The sequence below is a fragment of the Quercus lobata genome, chromosome 10 (genome assembly GCF_001633185.2).
Source record: "Quercus lobata isolate SW786 chromosome 10, ValleyOak3.0 Primary Assembly, whole genome shotgun sequence".
Lineage (NCBI taxonomy): Eukaryota > Viridiplantae > Streptophyta > Magnoliopsida > Fagales > Fagaceae > Quercus > Quercus lobata.
This window is the reverse complement of record NC_044913.1, coordinates 63,550,612-63,563,888: the sequence shown is the minus strand read 5'-3', so window position 1 is coordinate 63,563,888 and position 13,277 is coordinate 63,550,612. Positions and strand designations below refer to the sequence as shown.

General features: G+C 33.6%; 1 long non-coding RNA gene across 1 annotated transcript; it reads right to left on the bottom strand.

The window, feature by feature from the left end:
* Nucleotides 1-7,311: 7,311 nt before the first annotated feature.
* LOC115965841 lies at nucleotides 7,312-10,154 on the bottom strand. The gene is made up of 3 exons (XR_004086202.1): nucleotides 8,863-10,154; nucleotides 8,409-8,603; nucleotides 7,312-7,508 (listed from the first exon to the last, which is right to left on the bottom strand). It is a non-coding gene; the product is annotated as an uncharacterized LOC115965841 (long non-coding RNA).
* Nucleotides 10,155-13,277: the final 3,123 nt, after the last annotated feature.

Genomic DNA, 13,277 nt, shown 5'->3' with positions numbered 1-13,277 from the left:
TAGTTTAGATGGGATTGAGCACAGCTAATCTTTCTCCCTTGAAAATTTAAGATGATTCTTGTCTTGATCTCATATCATATAAATATTTCATGACCAAAACCCCAAAAAAAAAAAAAAAATATATATATATATATATATATATATTGTAATGACCTCACCCCAACTATGTAGAATTGTCCACTTTGAGGGTTATACTCCTTACAGGCACACGCGTCCTCATGTATGAGGCCCACACTTCTAGCTAGGGTATTGCTTTGATACCATTAAATTGTTACACCCCAAACCCGACCATTAAGATAAGCATGTAACAATGACTGCACGCTTATAAAGTTTTCACCTTACAAGTGTATAAGATCTTTATACCGACTAAAAATTTATCCTCCAAAAACAATTACATCAATAAATCCAAAAATATCATCAATAATGCAATTGTCAAAAGATCTCCAAAGTACCAATAGAAACAACAATCCAAACCTCTTACCATTAAATAAAAAAACAAATACTAGTTATTACAAGATCGTCTTATGGATAAACCCACTCCACCACCACCCCACCATCATTTTCTGACGATTACCGAAAATCTCTATAGGAAACTCTAACGCTCCATGAACAAGAAATTCATTAAAAAATCTAAAATTTTTTACATCTAAACAAATTAAAAGAATAGATTTTAAGTAATACATATAAATATATATATATATATATATATATATTATTTAATTAAATTTATATATATAAAAGGCCTGAATTTAAACATCGCCTTAGACTCAATATTCTCTTGGGCCGCCTTGCTCGATCGCATTGGTCACAACTCACAAACTTTCAGTATCTTATTCTATAGTACCTAAATGTTAATTAAAAAGGTAAAACAACAGAAAAGCCAAGTTTTTCAAATTTTGCAAGTTAACTGGCTCAAGTCAAGAGGAGTATAGACCAATACACCTGAAAATTCAACAATATCAATTGCCATGTAGCACGTAGGACAAGGCTTTCAACAATTGCTAAAGACTCTCTTTGTTGTGGGGATGGTTAAGCTGTGATGTGACATCCATCATCAAGAGCAACTTAGTAAGAAATTTGTGGACAAACGCTTGGACATAGTAGCATCCAAAGAAAAATGTTGACCTTGTCACAATATCACTCATATCAAAAGCTTGTCTTCTTTCCTAACTTCTTTCCTAGAAGAAATGACTATTTAGCCTGAATTTTTGAACCATATATGTAGCCAAATAACTTATTTTTCAAATTTTATAGCAAAATACTCTTATTTTGGAACTTAATATTGTTGGTGTTGAGTTCTGCCTAGAATTCAACATTAGCAATATATATTGAGTTTTATGCATGTTTTTAAATGGAACTCAACCTTCTTAATGTCAATTTTCGCACAAAATTTTCAAATAAATAAATAGCAAAATACGCATAGAACTTGACATGAATAATGTCAAGTTCCTAAACAGGTTATTTTACTATGTAGTTTGAAAATGAGGATGTTTGACTATATAGTTCAAAAATTAAGGCTAAACAACTATTTTTCCCTTCCTTAAAAAAATAGAAAAATGGCTTGCCGTAAGAGAATCACTGCACTACTTTGTCTATCACAAGAATTTAAAGAAGTATCCATTCTAAAAGGGCACATCTAAGCTTTATTTAAAAATAAAAATAAAAATGAAGACAAAGAAAGACAAAAGTAAAAACATAGACAAACATGCTGAGCCAAATCGCGATTGTAAAGTAGCCCCAACCCGGTCAGCCTTAAATCATCTTGGGTTGGGTCAAATTCAACCCAGCCCGTAATATATATGTATTTGGACCCATCACGAAACCCTCAACCCATCAACTTTAGGGCCTGGCCCGAATAAGTCTAGCCCATTTTTATTAAGGTCCACATCAACTCATACAAGCCCACACACTCCAAGCCTTAAATTGTAAACCTCAACCAGCCCAATTTCAAACAAAACCAAGTCCAGTCCAAAACCCTTACAGCCCAACTCGAAAAACATCAGAATTTAAACTCAAACAAGTCCAATTTCTAACCCAAACATATTTAGCCAGCCCACTTTTAAACTAGAAAATAAACAATAAAGCCCGAATACACTATTTGGTTCAGTATACCTTATGAGTGACTGAGCGCAATTGGTCCTTATGTTTAAAAAATTAGCTCTATTAATCATTTTATTGTATTTGGGGATTTTTTTTTTTTTTTTTTTTTTTTTTTTTTTTTTTCATGTTTGAATTGAACTTTTGAGGTTGAAACCTTATTGTTTCATATGGTGTAATTAAAGTGACGCTGGAAATAGGTGATCTGTGTGATGGGTTTCTTAATTTGATTAGAGGAATATTTTATTAAAATGGGCATTTGATTGACACATCCTCTTAGAGATTAAGAACTACTAAATTACTAATGCATATATGAATGAACACACTTATATGTTAACATACTCATAAGATATCAATTGATCAAATTGAATGATAACTAATGTTTGTAATTCCATAGTTTTACTATTTCATTTTTTCATCTATGGTACCTACTTAATAGAGTGGAGCGTGGTCCCATTTATGATGACTCAATTCTTAATAGTCTTATGCAGAATTTGAGTTTATATACGTTGCATGCATCATGTGAGCCTACATTTTTAATGTGTAATTAATTGTCATTTATGGGTATTATTTGAATGCAATTTGTGGAAACTTCAGGAGTTGAGGGAATGGCTAGTGGTGGTGATGGTGTGTCAGTAGTTGGTGGAATGTCAAAGAAAGGCGTGGGACAGAAGGGATTTTGGGGGAGAAACTTTGGAGAGTTGAAGAGAATGGTCCTCTTTTAAGTGAAAATAGGGAAGACCCAGATGGGGAAATTGGGACCATTGAGGTTCCAATTGAGGATGTGGCTGAAAAAGAAGAGACAAACTAAGGCAAATTGGCACCATCATCTGGGTGGAAGAAAAGGAAAGGTACTGGCAGTGATCATGAAACTAATGCTTATTTGGGTATTGAAGCAACTTCTGTAACAAGGACTAAGAGAAAGGACAAAGTGGTAATTGATGATGAACCTTTGTCAACAAAAAGGAAGAAGAAGAAGAAGAGCAAGTATACTGTGGTGCAAAAGAACAAAGACAGAGAAGTAGAAGAGCCCCTTAACAAGGAACTGAAGTCAAACTCAAATCAGGCTAAACCAAAGAAAGCAGCTGAAATACCATATGCAAAGTTAAAAAAATCTCAAGTCAAAAAACCAAGCTGCTTGAACATCTGTTTCTGATATGAAGACAAGTGATAAGGAGAATGAGGAGGGGGAAGCTACTGCTGCAGTGCTTTTTGTGACATATGGACCAGGATCTGTTTGCCTACTAAAGCTGATTTTATCAGAATTTATGGTAAGTTTGGCGAGCTAAATAAAGTGAAAATAGAGATGTTCAATGACAGTTTCTGTGCTCAAATTGGCTTTTGAGGTCTCAGCGATGCCTTAGAAGCCTTCAAGGAGTCACTATGGAAGAACACTTTTACAAATCCCTATTTCTATAAAATAAAAAAATAAAAAAAAGAACGAATCCCCCTTTATCCTGCACCTGATTGTAAATCTGTTTCTGACTACTCAAGCTTCGAATGGCCTCTTTTCCATGCTGTCTTCTAGACCTCGCACATTTGATTCCGCCTCCTAAAGATTGCAATCTCTGTGGTTCTTTACCTTTATGCCGCACCTGAGCATGTGAATGAGTTTCTGACTATTGAAGATTGCAATGTCAGTGCCTCTTTTCTCTGAGAAACTGAACATTTTGGAATTACACACAGACAGATATACATTGATCCATGTCTAGGTTTAGAAATATATTATGTTTCTTTTTTGCGTGCTTGGAGTTGCAGAGGATGTAGGAGTTAATTCTCGCGCTGTTGTTTTTATGAGTAGGCATTAACTTGATTTAGGTGGGATAGTCTTTTTAGTGCTTTAAGTAAGCTAGTTGCATTAGCATATGTTCACCGATATAGAGATTATCACCATTTTAGTCCCTCTTTTTCTATGTCTCAGTTAGTATGGCAAGAAGCTATTTCCCTACAATTTTTCTTTATAGAAAAGTGGAGATTACATTTTTTTTTTTTTCCCAAGTGCCAATTCCTCTATATTTGAACTTTTGTTTGTGTTATGCATACTTCCTAATGAAAGAATCAGAATGATCACGAGCAATGGACTAGTTTGGAGAAAGAAGACCCTGAAATTTCTGTAGTTAGGCTACTTATTTTGTCTCAAGATTGCATTCAGTTTATTTTTACTTTTTTAGTTAGTATCATACGGTTTTTCTTCCAATTATTTTACTTTGAATGAAAGGTTTCACCGCACTTTTTTCCTCCAACTATTATTGTATGGGGCTCAAGTGGCCAATTTCTTAAAACTTCTGAGTTAGGCTTCACCAGAGCCATTTTTAGTATTTAGTAGCTCAACTATAAGTGTCTACAAGAACCTTTTGAGGTAATACTTGATTCTTGAAATGTTGTTTTCACCCGTAAAAGATTTTTAAAAATGCATTTTTTCAATCACTTGTATTAATTTGATCAACTTGTCGTAAATTTGAAAAGATTGACCTTATTGCTATGGCCTTTCAGGTGTCCTAGTTCCTAAAGAGCAAATCATAACCAATTCTGGTCCATCATAACTGTTTTCTTAGACAATACAATAAAGAATCTGATATTAGATTTATTGGGCAACACACTTGATCATTCTAGATTGTTTTCATAATCCTACTTCTACACGAGACCCAATAGGCATCTGGAAGGCCTAATGCTTGTATCCAGAATACATCTATGAACTTTTTGCCAAGAATTTCCCCAACATGGGCACCACTTTTTAGTGTCTTTTTGGTCTCAGAATAATGCGGTTACTTCTGTAGCTTTGCTTCTTGCCTTTGATACACATATATGAGACATTATTTGCTCATCTGGTCATGAAAGCAATTGGTGGATTAATGCAAGATTTTGCCAGTTCTGGAGAATATTTCTTCAGAGCCTACATCAAACCACTACCTCTTCACCTTATAAACCGAAGGAGATGTCACAGAATCCATACAAGCTAAAATTACAGAGATCAGGGTTAAGAGATAGCTTCAAAAAGGAGTCTACAAAGCAAGGGGAAGACAACATAGAAAAACAAAGTTTTTCCCTATAAATATTTTCTTCATGTATACAAAATCTCTACAATGAGCAATTCTTGCAATTGCTTTTTCTATTATGGTATAATGCATTGACCCATGTTTTAAAATTATAGTTTTTTTTTTTTTTTTGGGTAAAGTTGGATTAGTAGTATCAAGGTCACAAATGACTTTAACTCGTCACATTTGATGGTAATTCACATCAAATTCAACAATAATTTCAAATTTTAATAGCATTTCTAGTGTGTTTTTTTTATTATTATTATTTTTTTTTAACTATGAAAGGATCACAAAACATTGTGTATAACTGTATATGTCAAGTCTTGTGGTTGGCTCTGCCGCATCGTGTCTTAACACAGTCACTCGTGACTATAACTTTTTCACATCCACCAGTAACTCTGTCACATAGAGAAGTGACTCCATGATTTTTGGTTTTAGCCTATAGTCCTTGAAAAACCTACAAAAAAGGTCTTGGATATTAAGAGTTGGCATGCTTTAGTAGACCACATTTACAAGATTGCTGCAACGGTGTTGATATCAAGGGTTGGCTGTGCTTTTGAAAATAAATACATATTCTTTATGGACTTGGAAAAGTAAATGATAATACGGTCTTTGTTTGGTTTATTTCTTTTGAATTTTCAAGTTTAGAATGTTCACATTAGTCTCAAGTCTCAATAAACTAACTTGAGGTTAAAAATGTAGCTAAAAATCCACAAAAAGCTCACGCATCAGTCTCAACAAACTACCAAAAATTTTAACATTTAATTTTAGAGCATTCTGTCCAAAATAGCATTTGCTTAAAATGATTGTCACATACCACTTTGATACCAGCGTACACAATAATGTATTGGCTCAAGCAGGTTATATGTGATCTCACATACGCCTATACATATAACCAGAGCAAATAGAAGGTTATGCTAAAAACTTTGGTCGGTAATGAATATTTGAAGAAGTGGTTTTTCCTCAAAATTAAACCACAATACCAGTAAGTGTGTGTACTGTACAAGTTGAGTGTCTACGTGAGTCTTAGTTCTAACTTTATAGCCCCAAGAGTTAGGTAAAGAGCAAGTAGCAGTCGAGGGTGTGATGCCTCAGATTAACTGGATTGGATGTTAATTAAGTGTGTGGGTGTGTAATGAGTCCTACATCGAGCTTTATTAACAACTCAAAAGAACTTCAATTATAAATAGACTAGTCATTTTTTTAACGATGTATGAACTACATTAATATTGAAAAGAGTAAGGTGTTCTATGCAGATTTTAATGGGAAAAGTAAGATATTTATTTTCAAATGCAACAATGGGCTTTAATAAGATATTTTAGAATGCCTTTGATTCTAGAAAGATTATGCACGAGTGTAAACCCTTTCTTCAATAGCTTGTAGGAAGAATTCAGTCTTGGATTGCAAAAGATTTATCTTTTACCTGGAAGTTTGCAACATTTCATATTGCCTAAAAGTTTGTTAAAAGCATTGAGCAATATCTTATATGCATATTTTGCTGAGAAAGCCAATATTGGCGCTGAGGTTTATGCGGGTGAAAGATTGAAATGAGGTAGCTGCTTTGAAAAACATTACTTGGCCTGGCTCTCCATATGTGCCTTGGGTGAAAAACTAAAAATTAAATCTTCTTTACAAGAAAAAAAAAATTTGGGCTTGCCCGTATACCTTCATATTGTGCATTGTGGAAGACGGAAAATATTAAAATCAAGATCTCTAGTTGTGCATATACGAAACCATTAAGCGCAAAGCAGAAAGTGCACGAAATGACTCCTGGTTTCATCAAGATACCATCACACCATCACTCAAACTTGAAGATAGAGTCAGTTAAGTTGTCCTCAAAAGATAAAATTTTGATTCCACAACTACTTGCAAAGAGTTGAGAGTACCTGATTTGGTCCTGATATCACTTGTTTTGGCACCTTCTAGTCCAAAACATTGCTTTGTAGAGGGGTTGGCTTTAATAAGAGGTTGTCCAACAAGGTTGGGCAAATTAAATTGGAAAATAACAGTTAAGGCAACCTTCTGTGTTACTTGAATGTCTCTGGATGAGAGCAGATATCATACGCGGTATACTTGGCCTATTTGGGTCACAAATCATTAAACTGTGTGTAAAGTCCAGGAGATAATCAGTCTAGAAGACAAATTCGGTATTTCCATAGGTAACACAGATTTATATATATATATATATATATTGGTAAGATAACATATGGATATCCTAGGTTTTAAACTCATGACTTCCCTCTCAAATTGCTCTTACAAGGAAAAAATGCGTCATTCAAGTTAAATGGGTCATTTTACAAGGATTGTTTCCCATACTGTTCATCCACCATAAGTCAGGCTTGTAGAAGAAAAGCTGCAAATTCATACCTTTATCACCTACAACACATTGAGAGCCTAAAACTAGATTAATGCAACATATTATAATCCATAGTAATCAGATGCTCCAAATGCTTAGTAATCTAAAAGTACACATCTCTAGATTACCATTTTGGATAATTCAAGGCACGGATTAGTAATGGAGGCTATATTCCTTCTATTCTCCAGCCCAATATGCAGTTTTTTAACTTGGGGGAGGGGGGCTGTTTTATATGATTTCACCTCTCTTTAAATGGTAATATACAATATCAATGAAATGATTAGAGAAGGAAGTTCATTACCTAAATCTACAATATCATGATATGCTTTAGTAAGATATTGACAGGAAAAAAAAAATCTAACTTAATTTTAACAAATAAGTGAAAGAAGTGTCATGGCCAGTACATACGGACCAACAAGGAAAACTGCTGAGGCCAACAATAGTTACTCTTTGAAGCAATCCTATAGCTGACCACTATCACTACAGTAAACCCTATACATCAAACAGATAAGATCTAAGATCATATTCAATGAGTGGAAACAAATGCAATCCTTAAAAAAAATACAAGAACTATGGTAAAAAGAGAGGATAAAACAATCAAGTGTCCGAAGTACGAGGAATGTTTTATCACCAAAAGAGCCAGGGTATATTAATATAGATAGCTCATATAGCTTAGTTCTTAAACAAAATTCCCAGCCAATCTAATCATGTTTTTTGATTTTCCATATGGGGGCAATCCAATGGGGCATAAAATCAGAAATGCGTTTTAAGATACTATGAATAAAAGAAATTTACACTGAATGGTTGTTAACTTCTTATTGAAACAGAGTATCATAACCTTTTGAATGGCTTAACAACGAGGCAAGCTGAAAGAAGACTATTCTCCACAAAGTAACAAAAGAATGCATGCTATCACTGACCTCAGGAAATGTATATTGCACTTGCAATCCGGCAGGGATTGACACATGTTGAGTCTGAAGATGTTCAACTAATAAATGCTTCCCTTTGTTACTCTGGAATTTCTATTTTCTAACTCCATTGTAGCATGCAAATATAACCTTTTGTTGTCGCCAAAAAAATAATGAAACCAAGTGGGGATCAATCATTTTCATTCGCTGCATCAAATAGTAATGCATTAGTAACTGAATAATATAATTACAATAAGAAAAGAATAATTCTCCTGAAAGAATTAAAACACCATTAAAATATTAAAATTCTAAGTCAGAAAGAATTGCATGACCAAGAATAAATGTTATAAAGAACTAGATGAAAGAAGGGGAAATATACGTTTCAATTTTCTTAAGCTCTATAGGTTATGAGGGTACTACTAACAATTGCACTAGAGCATAATAGAGCATTTGGAATACAACTCACCCCAGTTATTGACACAACCACCTCATCCTATTTGCCAGTGTTCCTATCCATGTAATAGTACAGAGGTCAAGTACCTTAGAATAAAATAGGATGAAAACACATTCTTAAAAGCAAAAGACACAACAAGCAATGAAGGCCCTTGGAATTTCTTTTTTCTCATCGTTGGGTGGGGGGATGCAAAAAGAAGTTCCATCATCACCTGATTTTCCCTTTCAAAACCTTTTTTTTTTTTAAATAGTAAATGATTCATTAAAGAACAGGGGCATGCAACCCATGTACATGGGAAGTATACAAGAGATATACTAATAACCATTGATGATAATTACAAAGACCAAGCATCTCAAGTAAATTTGAAATGGAAAATTGTCCTGAAACTGATATCCCCTCATATAAGGATCTAAGAAAGGGAAAATGCCTTCGCAATATTTGATGAATCCTCAGTCATTTCAATATTTTGTTTTTCCAGGCCAAACTTAGTTAACACACTTTGTTTCCCTTCTGCTCGCCAATTAAAGAGAAAATTTCCGACCAGTAAGTCTACCCATGTTCACACCTAAACTTTAAACTTGCCTTTAGCAGTTCACCCAGTGCATTGGTCAATTTTTGTTACCAAGACACCCTACCATTGGTCTTATAATTCCTTTTTTTCTCTCAAATGCAGAATTGCCATGAATGAGCTGCTCAAACTACATACGCATTATTCTTATACATGCAACCCATTTTCAACCAAATAATTCTCTACTGTATAATTGATCAGTTAATGAATTACCACATTGACACTATTCACTGAAAAAATGTTTCAAACATCCATAGACAGTTACCTATCTTGTTTTGGTTGTCTGCTTGGTTGTAACAGGAAATTTCTAATAATTTTCTAATCCATATGCATCTAGTGTCTCTCATATTCCAAAAGAAACTAGAGTAAACAATGTCATTACGGAAAAAAATTAATTAATAATAATATATCCAAAGGTAACAAACATGGTCACTTATAGGATCAATTCAATCCCAACCCTAGACCTTTTGTGTGGCAACATCTATTCCAATCTACCATGAAAACAAATTATTGCTAGATTGCAAGTTTTCCAAGAATGTCAAAATTTATTTCTTTACTCAATCATTCAATTTGCATGGGATCCAAAATTATAAATGTAATTTTCAAAATAAAATAATATATAGATTGAATAGGTTTAGGATGTAGTTATAAACCAAATGATAACAAGCAAGTTTTAACCATCAGGATGTAGAATATCAGTTACATTGAGAGAATGCTTCCGAAACATCCCTTTTGCAGGTGCTGATTTCCTGACTGCAAAAGGACAAGCAATTAGAAAGGCTAATATAATTCTCTCTTCTTCTTCTTCTTCTTTTTGTTGTTGTGGGGGGGGGGGGGGGGTGTGAGAGAGATGCGGGGAGAGGGTTGAGGGAGGATCAAATTCAAGACTAAAAGGTAGAAAGGCTAAGGAACTAACAGCTTCAAGACAAGTTTGATAAATTCCAACTCAATTTGAAATGTCAAAATCAAATAACAATTTCCAAAAAAATTTTTTTTTTTTTCTAAGGCTATTATTTTGTTTTAATTTTTTTCTTGGTAAGCTACTTACATGCCAAGGGGACTAAACCCTCAACCTCACCCACCACCTAGACTTACATGGGTGTTGGAGGTGCCATTTAGCCCAAAAGCCATTGAAAATTTCCAGAAAAATTAAATTTATCATATCATCTTTTGGTTAGAATTTGACCCACTAACAATGACCAACTACCCAAGTAGTGACACATTACAAGAAAATAGTTTCTACACAATGTTGGCAGGAAAAGGCACTCGAATTTAACTTATAGGAAATGCAACCAAAATGAAATCTTACAATTTCTTAAACATTTCATGTCAATAAATTGCATACAAACTTACTCTAAATAGTTGCAAAAAACCCGAATGTGTGATACTGTAATACCAGGAAAAAAAATATATATATATATATAAAAAATAATAAAATAAAAGGAGGGGTATTTAGGTAAATTTTGTTATGGGGTCAACTTTTATAATTAATATTACTAAGGGGTTTTTTTAGAAAATAAGGTTGAAACCCTAGTTTATATAGTCTAATTTTAAGTCAGCATATACTGATAGATGTTTTGAGAGAGGAGACTATCCAAAATACTAAAGTAGAGAAGATTTGACTACACAATTGAGGTAAGAGCCTATAAATCTCTTTCTTGTCAAATCTAAGCTTTGCTAGGATTTAGAGTATATTTTATGTTGGTAGCTCTGGCTAGTAGCGGAATTATCTAAAATTTCTATGGGTTTTACGACGTAAGTGTAAACAGGGAAGAATTGGATTTAGGCGATAAAATCTTTTTGGGTGGCATGGCTTTCTCTGTAATATTGTCAATTCTGGTGTTTTGTTGGGCATGGAGTTGCTTTGGGTGTATAATACTCTTTTGTGAATATTTAATTATAAGGAATAGTGGACTATTGGTTAGACCACCACTAGTCCAATAGCCTTTGACTTTAGAGTCTATGGAGATAAGAGACAAAGGCTTTTTGTTAGAAATTGTACTCAGCTTTACAGAGTATTCAATATTTATGAATGAATGCTTTTAACTTTTTAGCCTAATAATCGTGTGAGGTGAGTCTTATACTACACAGTGCTTGGGATTTGGCGTGAAACAAATTTTAATTGGAGTAATACAAATGATAGAATATGGAATATAGCCATAGAGAAACTGTAGGAGAATTACTAGTGAGAAATCAGTGGGTACGTTAGAAGTTTCTCATTTGGTCAAGTAACTTGAGGTTATTCTTATTATTTGATTATTGGGTAAATGGTGTTTTAAATTGTTAGGTGATATCTAAGGATTTTAGAGACGGTGTTAGGGAGAAGTTCTTTGTGGTGAGCTAGCTGAGGTAAGTAACCTTATTCTAATGAGTTTTATTTTCATATTTTAACTACTGAAAATTGTTCACAGTTGTTACTATTTATTTCTATTGTATTACTGATTTCAAGTAAAGAATAGAGAATTTCACAAATAAATATGAGCATTGAATATATGATTTATTTATTTAATTGTTCCTTTAACTATATGGATTTAAAGTACAGAATATAGAAATATCATAAATATATTTGAATACTGAAAATATGATTATATATGATTATGGATAAATTGACTATGAATTGATTTTGATACCCAAACCAATGGGGGTTATTCATTGGTATTCTGATACCCAACCAATGGGGGTCATTCATTGGTACTCTGATACCCAGCCAATGGGGGTTATTCATTGGTATTCTGATACCCAAACCAATGGGGGTTATTCATTGGTACTCTGATACCCAGCCAATGGGGGTTATTCATTGGTATTCTGATACCCAAACCAATAGGGGTTATTCATTGGTACTCTGATGCCCAGTCACGGGGATATAGCGTGACCATAGTCATAAGATTGTTAAGAATATGAATTACGTTTAAGTATTTGAACTAATTTGAGTCTTTAAAACTGCTTATGTATTTTTTTTGAACCTATTATGAGTTATAGCTTTTGATATATGAAAAAAAAAAAAAAAAACTGACTACTTCCTAAACCATCTATGATATATTTGTAAGATTAAAGTATGTGATCTAATTGCAACTCATTATTTTTAGACTATGAAATTTCTTTAGCTATTTTTGAAAACCCATAGCATAGTATAATTTTTGAAGATTCATATTACATCTTATTACTTTACAGATCTATTGTTGGATAGAACTTAATTGGATTTTCGGTTACTTATTGAGTTGTCAACTCACCCCCCCCCCCTCTTTCTCCTTTCAGATTTTGATCAGGAAGAGTAGCACATGTTTGGGCTTCCGCTGGGATGTGCGCATGAGTGAAGTTTAGGAAATTAATGGAACAAGTTTTGAACTTTTATGTTTTAAGATTACCATTTGTGTAATCCTTCAGACTTAAAGGATTTAGTTTATTTTTATTTAATGTCGAAAGATTATTATTTTGGAGATCTTTTGAGAATTTCTTTATTGAGGATATTTTGAAAATTTATTGATGAAATTTTTCCTTAAGGATAATTATTTAATTGTTTAAGAGGGCCTTACACACTTGTAGAGTGTAAACTTTATAAGTGTGTGGCTGTTGTCACGTGCCTAGCTCTTTTTGGGTTCGGGACGTGACAATATTTATGGTATCAGAGCTCCAGGTTGGATCCTTAGGCATTGATTTATGAAACTAAATGGTGAGAGGGGTAGAAAATTAGGCATTTGGGGATACGTTGTATGATATATATACTAGATGAGTTGTTGATCTTTTTCTTTTTAGTTTGATAACATGTTAGTTTGTTATGTGCTTAATGAACAGAGGTTAGGATGCCACCTCGCAGTAAAAACACTGGGAACACTCCCAACAACTCTGGCAATGGTAGGAA